Raw genomic sequence first — 18,714 nt, 5'->3', positions numbered from 1 at the left:
TAAGCTCATAACCCAGTAAATTAATTCTCTTAGTAGATGTCCTTATGCTTTGTTAAATTTCCGTTCAGCATCACAAACTGAAAACTCAAGAGATGTAAATGTTGGAAATTGGAGCAAAAACTGAGTTGCTGGAGAAACTCAATGGGTTGTACAGCATCTGTGAAAGGAGATGGACTGTCAATGTTTCAGGTCAACACCCTTCAGCTCATTGTCTGCTTTAAAAACTCTTCAAGTTAAGGCACCATAGCTTAATAACTGTGAATAAAATATCTTTCAGTTCCCTCTCACTCCTCAGACAATTACTGTATGTTGAATCAAAACAGATTCAGGTTTAATAACGTTGACATATGTTGTGAAATTCGTTAACTTAGCAGCAATGCAATACATGATCATATAGAAAAAAAAGTACAGTAAGTATACATATATGTACAGTACATTAAATAGTTAAATTAAAAATAGTGCAAAAACAGAAATAATATAAGTGAGGTAGTAGCCTTTGGTTGCTGAACCAACATTCACACTTGTCATCGGCCCACATTTGTGATGTCACTAGAGTCATGAGAGTCTTAGAGCTCTGTAACACAGAAACAGGATCTTTGATCCATCTAATCCATGCCAAAATGTTATTCTGTCTAATCCAATCAACCTGCACTTGAACTATAGCTCTCCCTACACTTCCCATCCATGTACTTATCCAAACTTCTCTTAAATTTTGCAATCAAACCTGCATCCACTACTTCCACTGATAGCTAATTTCACACTCGCACTACTTGCTAAGCAAGGAAATACCCCTCAGATTCTTCTTTCACCCTTAACCTATGACCTGTAGTTCTAATCTCACTCCAACCTCAGTGGAAAAAGCCTCCTTGCCTATCTATACCTTTCATAATTATGTATACCTCTGTCAAATCTCCTCTCATTTTCCTAAGCCCCAAGAATAAAGTCTCAATCTCTTCAAACTTCCCCTGTCACTCAGGCCCCCAAGATCCGGCGATATCCTTGTAAATTTAACTGAGATATGTAAGTTGGGAATATAGGGACAAACAAGGGAATGGGGCTTGATAACTCACAGTAGACAGCATTCTTCTACATAGAATTTTGAAATTCAACCATAAATACTTAAGCTAGCAAACATGCACATTTCAATATCACAATTATAAAAAGAAAACTATCAATGATTACCATTATACAGAGAAATTTCCCAGCAACAGAAACTATATAATTGAGTTCAGGGGCTTGGATTTCCTTCCTGCTGGCATGTTAATTAGGAATTTTGCCGGTCTTTGTCAAACCACTGATGACCTGTTGCAACTTCCTGCAAAGGCCCTTATTTCAAATCATGATGAGTTTGGAACTAATCACACCACAGCTTTTAGTTTTAACCTGTTAAAAGCCTGAAATGTACCAATATTCACTAAGAAAGGAACACACCACAAAGACAAAAAGAGCAGTAAATGCAATGATATCCCTCTGCCAGATTCTTAGATAACTTCTAAAGATGTTGCATACTGAATTTAGAAACTTCCTTTATTTGACTAGTCAGAAAAGTCCCCTTGCATTGACAGCCAGTGTGACACCTTCATCACTCTCTTGATTCTGCAATGTGGGCTACTGAAACCTTCATGTAGATCACCTGATGACAACATACTGTGGTCTAAGAAATGTCAATGAGAATGAGAATTTATTCTTAAGAAAAGTTATCGAACAAAGTTACATAGACCCATTTATAATACCTTTAGAGGTGAAAAAGATCTCCAAGGCTGACTGCAGAGCACTGCTGACCTGTGAGCTGAGAATACACAGAATAGAAGCAGATCCTTCCAGTTTTCAGCCATTATGGTGAACAATTTGGCCATCATCCTAGTACTCAGTAGAACTGTTCACATTCATTCAACAGCTTTCATTGTAGTGTCTTTGAACATTTTTTAATTCAACAAAGAAAGCATACAAAACCTACAGCACAATACAGGCCCTTTGGCCCGCAATGCTGTGCCAAACATTTCCTTACTTTAGAAATTACCTAGGGTTACCCATAGCCCTCTATTTTTCTAGGCTCCATGTACCTATCCAGGAGTTTCTTAAAAGACCCTATCATATCCCCCTCCACCACCATCGCCAGCAGCCAATTCCACACACTCACCACACTCTGAGTAAAAAACTTACAACTGACATCTCCTCTGTGCCTACTTCCAAGCACGTCAAAACAGTATCCTCTCATGTTAGCCATTTCAGCCCTGGGAAAAAGCCCCTGACTATCCACATGATCAATGCCTCTCATCATCTTGTACACCTCTAATCAGGTCACTTCTCATCCTCCATCACTCCAAGGAGAAAAAGCTAAATTCACTCAACCTATTCTCAAATCTCCTCTGCACCCTTTCTATGGCTTCCACATTCTTCCTGTAGTGAAGCGACCAGAACTGAGCACAGTACTCCAAGTGGGGTCTGACCAGGGTCCTTTACAGCTCAACATTACCTCTTGGCTCCTAAATTCAACTCCATGATTGATGAAGGCCAATGCACCGTATGCCTTCTTAACCACAGAGTCAATCTGCGCAGAAGCTTTGAGTGTCCTATGGACTTGGACCCCAAGATCCCTCTGATCCTCCACACTGCCAAGAATTTTACCATTAATACTATATTCTACCATCATATTTGACCTACCAAAATGAACCGCCTCACACTTATCTGGGTTGAACTCCATCTGCCACTTTTTGCATCCTATCAATGTCCTGCTGTAACCTTTGACAGCCCTCCACTCTAACCATAACACCCATAACCTTTATGTCATCAGCAACTTTACTAACACATCCCTCCACTTCCTCATCCAAGTCATTTATAAAAGTCATGAAGAGTAGTGGTCCCTAAGGCACACCACTGGTCACCAACCTCCATGTACAATATGACCCATCTACAACCACTCTTTGTCTTCTGTGGGCAAGCCAATTCTGTATCCACAAAGCAATGTCCCCCTGGATCCCATGCCTCCTTATTTTCTCAATAATCCTTGCATGGGGCACCTTATCAAATGCCTTGCTGAAATCCATTTACACTACATCTACTGCTCTACTTTTACTGTGTTTAGTCACATCCTCAAAAGATACAATCAGGCTTGTAAGACACAACCTGCCTCTGACAAAGCCATGCTGACTATTCCTAATCATATTATGTCTCTCCGAATGTTCATAAATCCTGACTCTCAGGATCTCTTCCATCAACTTACCGACCACTGAAGTAAGACTCACTGGTTTAAATTTTACTGGGCTATCTCTACTCCCTTTCTCGAAAAAGGGAAAAACATCCACAACCTTCCAATCTTCCAGAACCTCTCCTGTTCCCAGTGATGATGCAAAGATCATCACCAGAGGCTCAGCAATATCCTCCCTTGCCTCCTGGGGTACATCTCATTCAGTCCCAGTGACTTATCCAACATGATGCTTTCCAAAAGCCCCAGCACATCCTCCTTCTTAAAATCTACATGCTCAAGCATTTCAGTCCACTGTGAGTCATCCCGACAACTGCCATGATCCTTTTTCATAGTGAATACTGAAGCGAAGTATTCATTAAGTACCTCTGCTATCTCCTCTGGTTACATACACACTTTTCCACTGTCACACTTGATTAGTCCTATTACCTCACATCTTATCCTTTTGCTCTTCACATACTTGCAGAATGCCTTGGGGCTTTTCTTAATCAGTAAAGAGGTAAAGGAGATACAAGTTTGTAGAATTGTGGTCATTTTCTCCAAAACACTCTCCCACTGAGATACCTGACACCTGGCCAGGTTCATTTCTTAATACCAGATCAAGTACAGCCTCTCCGCTTGTAGGCTTCTCTACATATTGTGTCAAGAAACCTTCCTGAACACACCTAACAAACTCCATCCCATCTAAACCTCTTGCTCTAGGGAGATGCCAATCAATATTTGGGAAATTAATATCTCCCACCATGACAACCCTGTTATTATTACTCCTTTCCAGAATCTGTCTTCCTATCTGCTCCTCGATGTCCCTGTTACTATTGTGTGGTCTATAAAAAGAAACCCAATAGAGTTATTGACCCCTTTCTGTTCCTAACTTACACCCACAGAGACTCCGTAGACAATCCCTCCATGACTTCCTCCTTTTCTGCAGCCATGACACTATCTCTGATCAGCAGTGCCATGTCCCCACCTCTTTTGCCTCCCTCCCTGTCCTTTTTGAAACATCTAAAGCCTGCCACTCTTAGTAACTACTCCTGCCCTTGAACCATCCAAGTTTCTGTAATGACCAGAACATCACATCTCCAAGTACTGAACTATACTCTAAGCTCATCCGGTCTGTTTAAATTCTGGTTTAAACTCTCGCCAGTAGCTTTAGCAAATCTCCCTACCAGGATATTGGTCCCCTTCAGATTCGACTGCAACCTGTCCTTTATAGACAGGTCACACCTGCCCAAAAGAGGTCCCAATGATCCAGAAACCTAGATCCCTGCCCCCTGCTCCAATCCCTCAGCTACACTTACCAAAGCCATGGCATGAGAGACCTGGGCTGTCCCTGACACCAGTGCATGGTGTTGGTAACTGGCGATACATGTTTCAACATGTGCAGATCCATCTAACTAACTCAATAACCTAAGTAAGGTGATTCTTCTCCAGAAAAACTCTTGTTGTGATTCGCTTTATTGGATGTACAAGTTGTCATAAGTCCCTAGTAAAGACAAGAAACAAGAATTAAGATAAGAAACATTAGAAGGCAGATTGACATAGTCACATCGTTTTGAGCTTTTCAGTAGTATTGAATAGAGGTTAAACTGAGGACAGAGCCATGAGACAACATTAGATCATACATCTACAGTAGTGTTACTGCTTGCATGAAAGGAATAAATAAAAGGTAACTATATATTTATGATGAGAACATACAATCAGTGTCCACTTTATTAGGTACATCTGCTTGTTAATGTAAATATCTAATCAGCCAATCATGTGGCAACGATTCAATGCATAAAAGCATACAGACATTTTATTTTATTTCATTTAGAAATACATCATGGAACAGGCCACTTCTGGCCCATCAAAAGTGCCCCCCAGTAACCCACTGATTTACCCCTATCCTAATGACAGGACAATTTATAATGACCAATTAACCTACTAAGTGGTGCATCTTTGGACTGTGAGAGGACTCCAGTGCACTTGGAGGAAACCACATGCACACATGATGTACATACAAACTTTGCTTTCAGAGGATGCCTAAACTGAATTCCGAACTTCAACACCCCGAGCTGTAGGGTCACAATAAACTGCTACGCTATCATGGCACCAAGATGGTCAAGAGGTTCAGTTGTTGCTCAGTCCAAACATCAGAATGGGGAAGAAATGTGACCTAAGTGACATTGACCGTGGAATGATTGCTGGTGCAGAAGGAATGGTTTGAGTCTCTCAGAAACTGCTGATCTCGTGGGATTGTCTCTAGAGTTCACAGAGAATGGTGCAATAAGCAAAAAACATCCAGTGAGTGGCAGTTCTGTGGGCAGAAACGCCTTGTTAATGAGAAAGCTCAGATGAGAATGGCCAGACTGGTTCAACCTGATGCGAAGACATTACAACTGTGGTGTGCAGAAGAGCATCTCTGAATGCACATCATGTCAAACCTTGAAGCAGATGGGCCACAGCAGCAGAAGACCGTGAACATACGCTCAGTGGCTACTTTATTCAGTACCTCCTGTATCTAATTAAGTGTCGCTGTGCTTATGTGTTAAAAAGCAAGCACGAGGAAATCTGCAGATGCTGGAAATTCAAGCAACACACACAAAATGCTGGTGGAACACAGCAGGCCAGGCAGCATCTACAGGGAGAAACACTGTCGACGTTTCGGGCTGAGGCCCTTCGTCAGGACTAACTGAAAGGAAAGATAGTAAGAGATTTGAAAGTAGGAGGGGAAGGGGGAAATGGGAAATGATAGGAGAAGACCATAGGGGGTGGGGTGAAGCTGAGAGCCGGAAAGGTGATTGGCAAAAGGGATACAGAGCTGGAGAAGGAAAAGGATCATGGGACAGGAGGAACAACACCTTAAATACTGTCTGGGTAGCCTCCAACCTGATGGCATGAACATTGACTTCTCTAACTTCCATTAATGCCCCCCTCCCTTTCTTACCCCATCCCTGATATATTTAGTTTTCCCCCCCTTTTTTCTCTCTCTCTGCCATCACTCTGCCTGTTCTCTAACTCCCTCCGATGCTCCCCTCCTCCTTTCGTTCTCCCTAGGCTTCCCGTTCCATGATCCTTTCCCCCTTCTAGCTCTGTATCCCTTTTGCCAATGACCTTTCCAGCTCTCAGCTTCACCCCACCCCTTCCAGTCTTCTCTTATCATTTTGCATTTCCCCCTCCCCCCACTACTTTCAAATCTCTTACTATCTTTCCTTTCAGTTAGTCCTGACGAAGGGTCTCAGCCCAAAACGTCGACAATGCTTCTCCCAATAGATGCTGCCTGGCCTGCTGTGTTCCAGCAGCATTTTGTGTGAGTTGCCTGCGTTTATCTGTCTTTGAATTGAAGGGTGTAATGGAAGAGGGGAAAATTCTGGTGTTGGGGAAGAGGAATGTAGAACTCGGTGGAGAAATGAAGAGCTCTACCTGGCCTTGATTTACAAGGTAAATTAAAAGCTTCCTGTTCCGATGTAAGTCTAGGGAGAGAGTAATACTGAAGCAGGTACTGAAGTGATTCGTTGGGATGGTAGGTTTCAGATATAAGGAGCAGGCTTGTTTTCCTTGGAATGAAGGAGAATGTGGGTGTGGCGGGGGGGGGTGGGGAGCTGATGGAGGCAATCAAAATTATGAGGTGCCTAGATTGAGAAGATCGTAAGAAATTATGAGATTATTCCCCATAACCAAGGTGTTTATAATCAGAGGGCTAGCTTCAAGGGTAAGGGTAGGTCTAGGAACAATTTTTGTCTGAAGGTTGTATGGATTTAAGAATAGACTGTCTGAGGGAGTGGTGGAGGCAATATTCCTACAGCATTTAAGTAATATTTCAATAAATACTTGAAATGCCATGTCACAGCAGATCACTAACCAAGTGCTCAAAATGGGTTTAACATAGATGGACACTTAATAGTCAGATTGGACACAGTGTAGTGAGGGGAAGCCTTTAACTATTATCAAATTGGTCATTATCTTTGATATACAGAAACAATTAAGAATTATTCAGTATGAGATACCTATCTAGAAACTCAGTTATTCTTTTTAGATTTAGAAAATTAACTCATCTAAGAACATTAAAAACAGATTATGAAAATACGTAACTTATTACATTCTAATCTCCTCTGTAATCCTGTGAAAACTATTCAAATAACTGGGCTCATGAATCCTGTGCTAGGGCCACTGTGATACAGATTCTAAGTAGAAAATCAGAAGAACTTTATGAGCTGGAGGTCAGTGGCAGACCTGGGGCAGTAATCTTGCTGCTCACACATCCACACAACAACTCTGAAGTTTGTCAGAATCTGGGCTGAGAAGAGAGGGCCCATTGCTCTGGAAATTCTGCTCCCACAAAATCAAAAGAACACAAGACCATAAGACTTGGAGCAGAATAGGCCATTTGGCCCACTGAGTCTGATCCTCCATTCTACAATGGGTGATTTATTACCCCTCTCAACCCCATTCTCCTGCCTTCTTTCCACAATCTTTGACATCCTTACTATCAAGAACCTATCAACCTCCCTTTTAAATATACCCGACGACTTGGCCTCAACAGCCATCTGTGGCAATGAATTCCATAGATTCACTGTCCTCTGGCTAAAGAAATTCCTCTTCATTTCTGTTCTAAAACCTGGTCTCTATTCTGAGGCTCTGACCTCTGCTGCTAGACCCCCCCCCCCCACTATAGGAAACATCCTCTCCCCATCCACTCTGTCGGTGCCTTTCCATATCAATAGGACTCCATGGGATTCACCCTCATTCTACTAAATTCCAGCAAGAGCAATCAAATACTCCTCATACATTAACCCTTTAATTCCTGGAAACATTCTCATGAACCTCCACTGGACCCACTGCAATGCCAGCACATCTTCTCTTAGATGAGGAGCCCAGAACTGCTCACAATGCTCCATGTACATTTGGACCAATGCCTTATAAAGCCTCTGCATTTCATCCTTGCTTTTATAATCTAGTCCCTATGTTATACTTCAACTCATCGCACTAACTCCAGTTTTGCCCTATCATTTGCCTGTTGTTCCTCACAGTCTCATCACGCACTGTATCTACTTGTATATAAGGAAATAGGAGCAGAAGAAAGTCACCTGCCCAACAAATCAATACTACGTGGCTGATCTGCAACAGGCTTCAAGTTACAGATCTTTCAAAAATAAACAAAGCTCTTCTTTAAGTAATTTAAGCAACACAATTCTCTAATACAGAGAACTGAGATTCACCATGCTTTCAAGAAGAAATATCTATACATCTTTGATTTATTGTGTCAATTTGAGATATTTGAAGCATCCATTTGAGACAATCTCTTGTTTACTTATGTACTTATTCATTTTCCCAGCCATGGATGGTGAAAAGCAAGGCTATTTTTCTCACAAGCGTCATCAGCACCTGGTCCACTTCAGCGACATCCAAATGACCTGTACACACGGTCTCCGGTCCTGAGCATTGTTTACTGGTCAAGCAGTAGCTCCATTCCACATCATCTCTTCAGCTTTACACCCCACTGGTTACAGTAACTTACATTGGCCCAGACAAGACTGATAGAACAAATGTAAAAAAAACTGAAAGAAAATTTCAGTGTAAAGAGTATTTATACAATACTCCAAATTAGGTCTTATACAACTTCAACATAACAGCCCAACTCATGTATTCAATACATTGATTAAGAAGGCCAATATGCTAAAACCTTTATTTATGAATCCTATCTACCTGAGCAGCCATTTTCAATGATTTATGGACCTCTGAGTTTTCCTTCAGCCTGATTCACTGTAATGATACAGGTGCCTCCAACTACATTGACACACAGCTGGACATCATTTTTATGTTTTCATGCATGCATGAATTGCCTGCAAACAAGCCAGACCACTTATTGCAAAATCTGACTTTCAGAATCAGAATCACTTTATTGCCAGTATGTGAAATAGAGCAGAATTGACTGTGGTTTGTTGCCAAGCATAAAACACAGGACAATACCATAACAGGCAACAAAACAGCAACCAACAATTCACAAAATAATAGTGCAAACAGCCATGAGCAATCAACAATTTGCACAGATGATTATTAGAGATGAAACCAAACTAAGAATGAGAAATGTTTCAGTGTTATTTAAAGTGGACCCTTCTGAAAAGGCCCCAGACAGTAAAGTTTGGTGCTGGGAATTTGCTTCATGTATATCTACTTTAAGTTGAAAACTTAACTCTTGTGGCTGGTATTCTCCATAGTCTGACTTCCCCTGACCAAACTAAACATAAGCCAAAATCTTCCTTTCTAAAAGAAAATGATTCTCCAGTGTAACTTTTGAGGTCAGTTTCACAGCCCATCAATTGATGCCCCAATCCTGCACAATACTTTACCTCTATGACCTCAACCCAGACAGTAACTTTTGTCCTGCACACAGTGTGCGAAGCCATGACCAACCTATATTACTCTACACACTGCCAAATGATGATTGAAAGGCCTTTGACCATGTTAATGATGTATGACTATTTTTATGACACATAAGTCCTTGGGCTAGGTGTACTATAGAAATTCACAACAGCAGGTTACAATAAAATCCAGTGTGTTGAAAAAATACTCAGCCCCCACAAATATTTTTTTATCTTTTACTGCCTCATTCTAAATTTAAAATATGTTCAAGTAGTATGTTTTTTGAGCTAGCCTACAAAACATTGTACATCATGTTGAATAAAAAAAAATCCAAAACCTGTCAACAATTTACTAGAAGTTAAAAACCAAAATTGTAAAGCTGAAACAGTATTCACCCCCTTTGTAATTACTAAATTAACTTCCCGCTGGTGCAGTACCAACTCACCAATTTGTTGATGTAAAAAATTCGTGGATCACCTGAATAAATATGCCCTCTCTCGGTAATGGCCAATAGTATGGTAGATTTTCAATAGACCAAACCAAAATAAAGTCAAAAGCATATTTAAAGAAAGTCAGGGAAATGATAATAGAGAAGCACACAAAGGCACTGAACGTACCTCAAAGCTCGATGCTGTCCATTGAGAAAAAGTGGAAAAAATATGAAGCCTTAGCCACACTAACTGGAAGGCCACCACTCTAAACTTAATGACCGGAGAAGAATGGCACTTGTAAGAGAAGCTACAGTGATGCCAACAGTCATTCTGAGTGAGCAGCAGAAGTCAGTGGCTGTAAATGGAGATGAAGTTCATGTCTCCACAATCTCTAAGGCCTTGCACAGAAAGGGTATTTATGGAAGAGTGGCAAGGAAGAAGCCCTGACTGAAAAAAAACATATCATTGCCCCTAAAAACTTTTCAAAATATCACTTAGAAGACACTGTAAAGATGTGGAAGAAGGTCTTGTCGGCGGATGAGACTAAAGTGAAACTGTTTGGCCTTAATGCTAAGTGGACATGTGGCATAGATCTAATACTGTGCATCAGCCAGGTAACATCACCCCTCTGTAAAGTATAGTGGAAGTAGCATCATGCTATGGAGATATTTTCCACCAGCAGAGATTGGAAATCTGGTCAGGATTGATAGGAAGATGAACGCTGCTAAATACAGAGAGATCCTGGATAAAAGCCTGCTAGTCTCTCCAAAAAGGTTTAAACTAGAGTGGGAATTCATCCCTCTGTAGGACAACCACCTAAAGCGTGCTGCCAGAGCAGCCATGGAGTGGCTTCAAATGAAGAAAATTGATGTCCTTGAGTACTGAACTTAAACTGTTCGAACATGTCTGGAAAGACCTGAAGATTGCTATCCACTGCCCCTTCCCAACTAACCTGGCAGTTTTGCAAGGAGGAATGGACAAACCTTACTCCATCACGTCGTGCAAAGCTAATAGGGACTTATCCAAAAAGACTACTGGTTGTAATAGCTGCAAGAGGTGGTTCAACAAAGTACCGAGCAAATTGGGATGAATACTTTTGAACTGCTGACATTTCACGTTTTGAACTTTTATTTTCTCATGCTTTACAATTTTCCCAGTTTTTATGTCTGTATTGTGAATATGAGATTCGCAAATAAAAATTCACACTAAATTGACAAAATCTGTGGTTATAATATTCATTTATGTGAACAAAGGGTTGGGGGCTGAATACTTTTACAAGGCGCTGTATTTATTGGCTTATTGGTTTAATGCAGCTTTCTATGCTAAAGAAAAATTTGAGTCCCACTTTCTTTAGCAACTTCACCAGTTGAAGTAAGTAACATTGAACTTTAACATCTTCTTGTGGACAATCCAATGCTTTGCTTGGATTAAGTTACAGAATGTCTGAAAGTGGTTTGTCAACAATCTGATTGACTATAAAATAAAAAACTGGCAGTGATGGAAATGTTAAAACCAGTATTTAACACAGAGAAGTACAACAACAAAAACAAATACCTTAAAATATTTTGTTTGCATGAATATTAAACAATAGCATATCAATAGGATAGATGAAAATAATCACACTACGTTAATGAAGCTCTAAATGTGATATTCCAACTAAATAGTTTTATGAGTAATAAATAGTAGATAGATAATAGTAAATAGATAATAGTAAAATGGAGATTTAAATATATGGCATTTGTGTATTTAGCCCCTAAATTTACTTCCAATCTCTCATAGTTGGAAATATCACTCCATTCTTTAAGATGGAAAGGAGGCAAAAGACAGAAACTTATTGGCTAGTTAATGACTTCAGTGATTGGGAAAATATTGGAGTCCATTATTAAGAATGAGACTTTAGCTACTTGGAGGCACCCACTGATATAGGCCAAAGTCAAAATTGTTTCCTAAAAGGGAAATCTTGTCTGACTAATCTGTTGGAATTCTTTGAGGAAATATCAAGCAGAATAGACATAGGAAAGTCAATGGATGTTCTTCGCTTGAATTTTCAGAAGGCCTTTGATGAAGTGCCACTGTTAAGCAAGAAAACTTAATTACTTACTGCCTGCAATGCTGCTGGCATTTCCAACAGCAATGATGGGATTCTGTCTTTGTTCAGGGCTTCCTTCATCGTGTCCGTACCTTCATCTCAGTTTTCATTATTGTCAGTCATGCAAGTCCTGGGTGGAGGCTCAGGAATACTGTCACATTCAGAGGTAGAAGGATTCTTCGTAACAATTTTTTTTTATCAGTCAGAGTTGTTAGCCCTGAGCTGAGCCCCTGAGCATGGAGGAATGGTGGACCACTCTTAGTCTGGTCTTGCCCTCTACCTGTTCAGCATAAGTGACCTACCAAAAGCATAAAGCCTTGACTCCCGCCAACATAGTTCCTTGGGTCATTGAGGCAAGAAAGCCTCCAAAACACAACAAGGTTGTGGTCCTCTTGGAGGTAAACAAGAAAAGAGCCCATAGTATTTCAGGAAAGGTACTAACATGTATAGAAGCTAGGCTGACTGGTAGGAAGTAATGAGTGGGAATAAAAGGAGCATTTTCAGTTGGCTGCTGGTAATTAGTGCCATTCAGCTGGGTTTGGTGTTGGAACTGCTTCTTTTTCATATTATATGTGAATGACTTGGATGATGGGATTGATGGCTTGTGGCCAAGCTTACAGATGATACAAACAGGGCTAAAGAAGCAGGTAGTATTGAAGAAACACAGGGAGTCTGCAGAGGACTTAGACAGATTAGGAGAGAGTGCACTTGAGTATTTGGAGTATTGTGAGCAGTTTCATCAGATTCAGCACCGCCCCCCACAACATCTTCCTCCATGCTGCTCTTTTACTGCTCTTCAATAGCTGACATTTAGGGAGCTCTATAAAATTTCCAAGACAATTTTGACTCAGCACCAAGTAAGAAGAAATTACAACTGGTTCTATGAGGTAGGTTGTACACAAATTCTTAAAGCAGGAGCTGGTCAGAAGTTTAAGGAGGACAGTCCAGAGTTTAGTACAGACAGCTGTGGTGAGCAAGGAAGATGAGGATGAGAGCTGGAGGAATAAGTGGTGCATAGCTAGATGGGGATATGGGCACAATGAAGGAAGTGACTTAAATGCAAGGCTTACAAAGTTAATGCTGAAGCATTATAAGGCATTGGTCAGACCACATTTGAAGTATTGTGAGTAGTTCTAGCAGTTTAGAATATATCTAAATGATGTGCTGGCATTGGACAAAGTCCAGAGGAGGTCCAGGAGAATGAAGGTCCCGAGAATGAAAGGGTTAACGTTTGAGGAGCATTTGGTTGCTCTGGACCTGTACTCACTGGAGTCTAGAAGAATAGAGGGATCTCATTGAAACTTATTGAATATTGAAAGCCTCGATAGAGTGGATGTTGAGAGGATGTTTTCTATACTGGGGGAATCTAGGACCAGAGGCCAGAGCCTCAGAACAGCAGGACATACTTTTAGAACAGAAATAAGGAGTAATTTCTTTAGCCAGAGATGGGTGAACCTGGGAAATTTGCTGCCACAGGTAGCTGTGGAGGCCAAGTAATTGAGTATATTTCAAGCGGAAGTTGATAGGTTGTTGATTAGTAAGGATGTCAAAGGTTATGTGGAGAAGGCAAGAAAATTGGGTCTTCTAATCTCTCCCCACCCAGCCTGATGCTACTGTAAATGCTATTAGTAACAAGGGAACTTAGAACTCAGGAAAGGACGTGACTAAGGTTAAAATTTGACCAAATGTGCAAGTATGAACTTGCTTCCCAAGCTTATGCTTATATGAGCTCTTTTGCCCATTAAACCAGATCGTGGACTGAAATTCTAATAATGTGTCATGACTTCAATTTGCCAATAATGATCTTAGTGGTTAAAAGTCGATCCAACTTGCATGAGGAACGTTCACTGGAAGTTAGATATTTTGCTGAAGGGTATGAGCAAGTAGAGAGAATGGTGAGTTTATTAGGAAAGAGGTGCAGAATAAGGAAACTAAAAAGGAGACTAATAATGTTATAAATATTTCTGCTGATTATTGACACTGAGTAGCAGGGTGGAGATACGTCTCTACCAAAGGAGGTGTAGGGTGCTCCTTCCCTCCGCTAGCCTGCAGGTCACCCTTGGGCAAGGTGTAGCACCTGCTTAGACCCCCAATCAGGGTCACATGAAGAGATGGGAGCAGGTGGTGTATGGTCATATGAGCACCTGGTGCATATTACAGTTCCTGGTTATCCGACCACTGACATAGACAGACAATCTCTAAAGAGTATTGATAATAGCTGGGGTCACCCGTCTTTTAAAGGCCCTACCCAGAACTGCCTGCTCCCCCTCTATGATCTCTGCTGCACTGAGAATCTTGGACAATGTGCTCACTCAAACCAATACCATAGCCAGGTATACCTCCTGGGAGCATGTAATTGCCGCCATCTTGTGCCACATAGGTTCCAGGAGTGTTTTCAGGCTTCTCAGTTCAGACTCACTGATACACATATTCAGTTGCCTGCTTCTCCCACTGCCTCTTTCTCCACATTCTACATGCCATCCTTTCCGCCATGCTGAGGTACCTGATTGCCCTGCCCTAGTTGCTGTCATAGCTCCAGGCCTTTCCGTCCTCACACTGCATGGACCTCTCCAATTCTTTAGCCTTCACTGGATCCACGCTTTCAACTGTTGGTTCTTCACTTTTCTTGCATCCAGCAAGGGTTGGAAGATCGTCCATCTCCAGACTGCAGATCTCGCTATTTCCAACTCTAGAAGCCCTGCGACCCCTGCTGTCTCTCATTCAAACCTCGATTCCATTGGTTTCCTCCCAGATTATGAATCTCTCTGAATCTATCTCCTGCCCCAACTGCTCTGGACACCTTTCTACCAGTGACACTACCAGCACCATCTCCGGTTCCAGCAATCCCAAGCGGATTCAGCACCCAGATCCCACCAATGTCAATGCCGGTTCCTACAACCCTGGACACCTTCAAACAGCTAATTGTCTGATCTGTAGCTCTGGCACCAGCCTGGACCTTGACTGCCAACACCTCCTGGCCAAGACTCTATGTGCTGCCTCTGGCCCCCCCAGTCTGCCCTTTCCCCCCACCACTCTGCAATGCTGTGTCTCTCAGGCACTCTCCTCATCAACTCTCGTGGTCTCGGAGTCTCCATTTTCCTCTCACACCTCCTTTCCTGATAACCCCAACCCTCCCCTCTCCTCAGACAATACGAACTCTCCTTCCCCCTCTGATCACAGCTCTCATCCATGACAGGGCTTCACAATTCCCTCCAACCTTCCCCTCTGTGAGGCAGAAAGTTTGGTTCACAGTAAGGGCCTGACCTTTCTCTGAACCTCAGTGTGTTCCACGCCCGCCATGACGCCGAGCTCTTCCATCGCCTCCAACTCCGAGCCCCCTGCTTTGGCAAGTATTCCACACCTCGTGCTGATGACACTTTCTCCCATTTTCAGCCCTCCTCCTTTTCTCAAACACCGCACCCTGGTTCTGTGCCTGCTCTGGATCTTTTCATTTCTAATTGCCAACAAGACATCATTCGTCTCGACTTCCGCACTCATCTCTGCTCCTTCAGCCTGAGCCCTTCCAAATACACAGGTATTTGCTCTCTCTGTCCCTATCCCAACCTTACCATCAAACCTGCAGACAAAGCGGGTGCTGTTGTAGTGTGGCATACTGACCTGACATCCTTACTAATCAACAACCTATCAACTTCCGCTTGAAATATACTCAATTACTTGGCCTCCACAGCTACCTGTGGCAGCAAATTTCCCAGGTTCACCCATCTCTGGCTAAAGAAATTACTCCTTATTTCTGTTCTAAAAGTATGTCCTGCTGTTCTGAGGCTGTGGCCTCTAGTCCTAGAATCCCCCAGTATAGAAAACATCCTCTCAACATCCACTCTATCGAGGCTTTCAATATTCAAGAAGTTTCAATGAGATCCCTCTATTCTTCTAGACTCCAGTGAGTACAGGTCCAGAGCAACCAAATGCTCCTCAAACTCTGCCTGTCCAGGTAGACCTATTGTCTCAGCTTGCTCCTGCCCCACTGAACTCATTTCTGCATACCTTGACACTGTCTTATCCCCCCCTTGTTCAATATCTTCCCACCTATGTTCGTGACACTTCACATGCTTTGAATTTTTTCAATGATTTTAAGTTCCCTGGCCCCCACCGTCTTATTTTCACCATGGACGTCCAATCCCTACATACCTGCATCCCCCACCGAGATGGTCTCGAAGCTCTTCACTTTTTTTTGGATTCCAGACCTTACCAATTCCCCTCTACCACCACTCTCCTCCGTCTAGCGGAATTAGTTCTCACTCTCAATAATTTCTCCTTTGGCTCCTCCCACTTCCTCCAAACCAAGGGTGTAGGGATGGGCACCCGTATGGGTCCCAGTTATGCCTGCCTTTTTGTTGGCTTTGTGGAACAGTCCATGTTCCATGTCTATACCGGTATCCATTCCCCTCTTTTCCTTCGCTACATCAATGACTGCATTGGTGCTGTCTCTTGCACGCATGCTGAGCTCATTGACTTCATTAACTTTGCCTCCAACTTTCACCCTGCCCTCAAATTTACCTGGTCCATTTCCAACACCTCCCTCCCCTTTCTTGATCCTTCTGCCTCCATCTCTGGAGAGGGCTTATCTACTATATCTACTATAAGCCTACAGACTCTCACAGCTATCTGCACTATTCCTCTTCTCACCCTGTCTCTTGCAAAAAGGCTATCCCCTTCTCACAATTCCTCCGTCTCCGCTGCATCTGCTCTCAGGATGAGGCTTTTCATTCCAGGATGAAGGAGATGTCTTCCTTTTTTAAACAAAGGGGCTTCCCTTCATCCACCATCAACTCTGCTCTCAAACACATCTCTCCTATTTCCCGCACATCTGCCCTCACCTCATCCACCCACCACCCCACTCAGGATAGGGTTCTCCTTGTCCTCACCTACCACCCCACCAGCTTCCAGGTCCAACGAATAATTCTCCGTAACTTCTGCTACCTCCAACGGGATCCCACTACCAAACACATTTTTCCCTCCCCCCCTTTCTGCTTTCCGCAGGGATCGCTCCCTATGCGACTCCCTTGTCCACTCGTCTCCCCATCCCTTCCCACTGATCTCCCTCCTGGCACTTATCCTTGTAAACTGAACAAGTGCTACATCTGCCCTTATACTTCCTCCCTCACCACCATTCAGGGCTCCAGACAGTCCTTCCAGGTGAGGCGACACTTCACGTGAGTCGGCTGGTGTGGTATACTGCGTCCGGTGCTCCCGGTGTGGCCTTTCATATATTGGTGAGACCCGACGCAGACTGTGAGACCGTTTCGCTGAACATCTATGCTCGGTCCGCCAGAAAAAGCAGGATCTCCCAATGGCCACACATTTTAATTCCACGTCCCATTCCCATTCTGCTATGTCTATCCATGGCCTCCTCTATTGTCAAAATGAATCCAAACTCAGGTTGGAGGAACAACACCTTATATACCGGCTGGGTAGCCTCCAACCTGATGGCATGAACATTGACTTCTCTAACTTCTGTTAATGCCCCTCCTCCCCTTCTTACCCCATCCCTGACATATTTAGTTGTTTGCCTGTTCTCCATCTCCCTCTGATGCTTCCCCCTCCTTTTTTCTCCTGAAGCCTCCCATCCCATGATCCTTTCCCTTCTTCAGTTCTGTATCACTTTCGCCAATCACCTTTCCAGCTCTCAGCTTCATCCCACCCCCTTTGATCTTCTCCTATCATTTCGCATTTCCCTCTCTCCCCACTACTTTCAAATCTCTTACTATCTTTCCTTTCGGTTAGTCCTGACGAAGGGTCTCAGCCCGAAACGTCGACAGCGCTTCTCCCTATAGATGTTGCCTGGCCTGCTGTGTTCCACCAGCATTTTGTGTGAGTTTTTGTTTGAATTTCCAGCATCTGCAGATTTCCTCTTGTTTACCTTCCCCCCTCTGCTTTCTGCGGAGATTGCTCCCTCTGTAGTTCCCTTCCCCATTCAGCCCTCTCCACTACTCTTCCTCCGGGCACCTAACCTTGCAAGCAGCCTAAGTGCTACAGCTGCCCACACACCTCCCTCACCTCCATTCAGGGCCCCAAGGAGTCCTCCAGGTGAGGTGTCACTTCACCTGCGAATCTGCTGGGGTCACATATCGTGTCCAGTGCTCTCATTGCAGTCTCCTCTACATTCCTGTTCTGACGTGTCGATCCATGTACTCCCCTTGTGCCAAAGTGAGCCTACATTCAGGGTGGAGGAGCAACACCTTATATTCCATCTCTGTAACCCCCAACCTGATGGTACGATTATCGATTTCTCTTTCGGGTGAACCAAATTTGCTATTCCCCCCCCCCCCCCCATTCCCCACCCTGACCTTTTACTTCTTCTCATCTACCTATTGCTTCCCCTCAGGGTCCCTTCTCCTTCCTTTTTCCTATTGTCCACTCTCCTCTCCCATCAGAATCTTTCTTCTCCAGCCCTTGACATTTCCCTCCCTCCTGGCTTCAACTATCACCTTCCAGCCACCCTTTCTCCCCACACCCAACTGTTCAATTCAGACATTCCTCCGTCCCTTCTCTCCCAGTCCTGAAGAAGGGTATCGGCCAGAGATATCAACTGTTTACGCTTTTCCACAGATGCTGCCTGACCTACTGAGTTCCTCCAGAATTTTGTGCGCGTATGTTGCAATGCACGCTGTGTTTATAGATAATGT

The sequence above is a fragment of the Hypanus sabinus genome, chromosome 11 (genome assembly GCF_030144855.1).
Source record: "Hypanus sabinus isolate sHypSab1 chromosome 11, sHypSab1.hap1, whole genome shotgun sequence".
Lineage (NCBI taxonomy): Eukaryota > Metazoa > Chordata > Chondrichthyes > Myliobatiformes > Dasyatidae > Hypanus > Hypanus sabinus.
The sequence above is the reverse complement of the archived record's forward strand: the minus strand, read 5'-3'. Positions refer to the sequence as shown.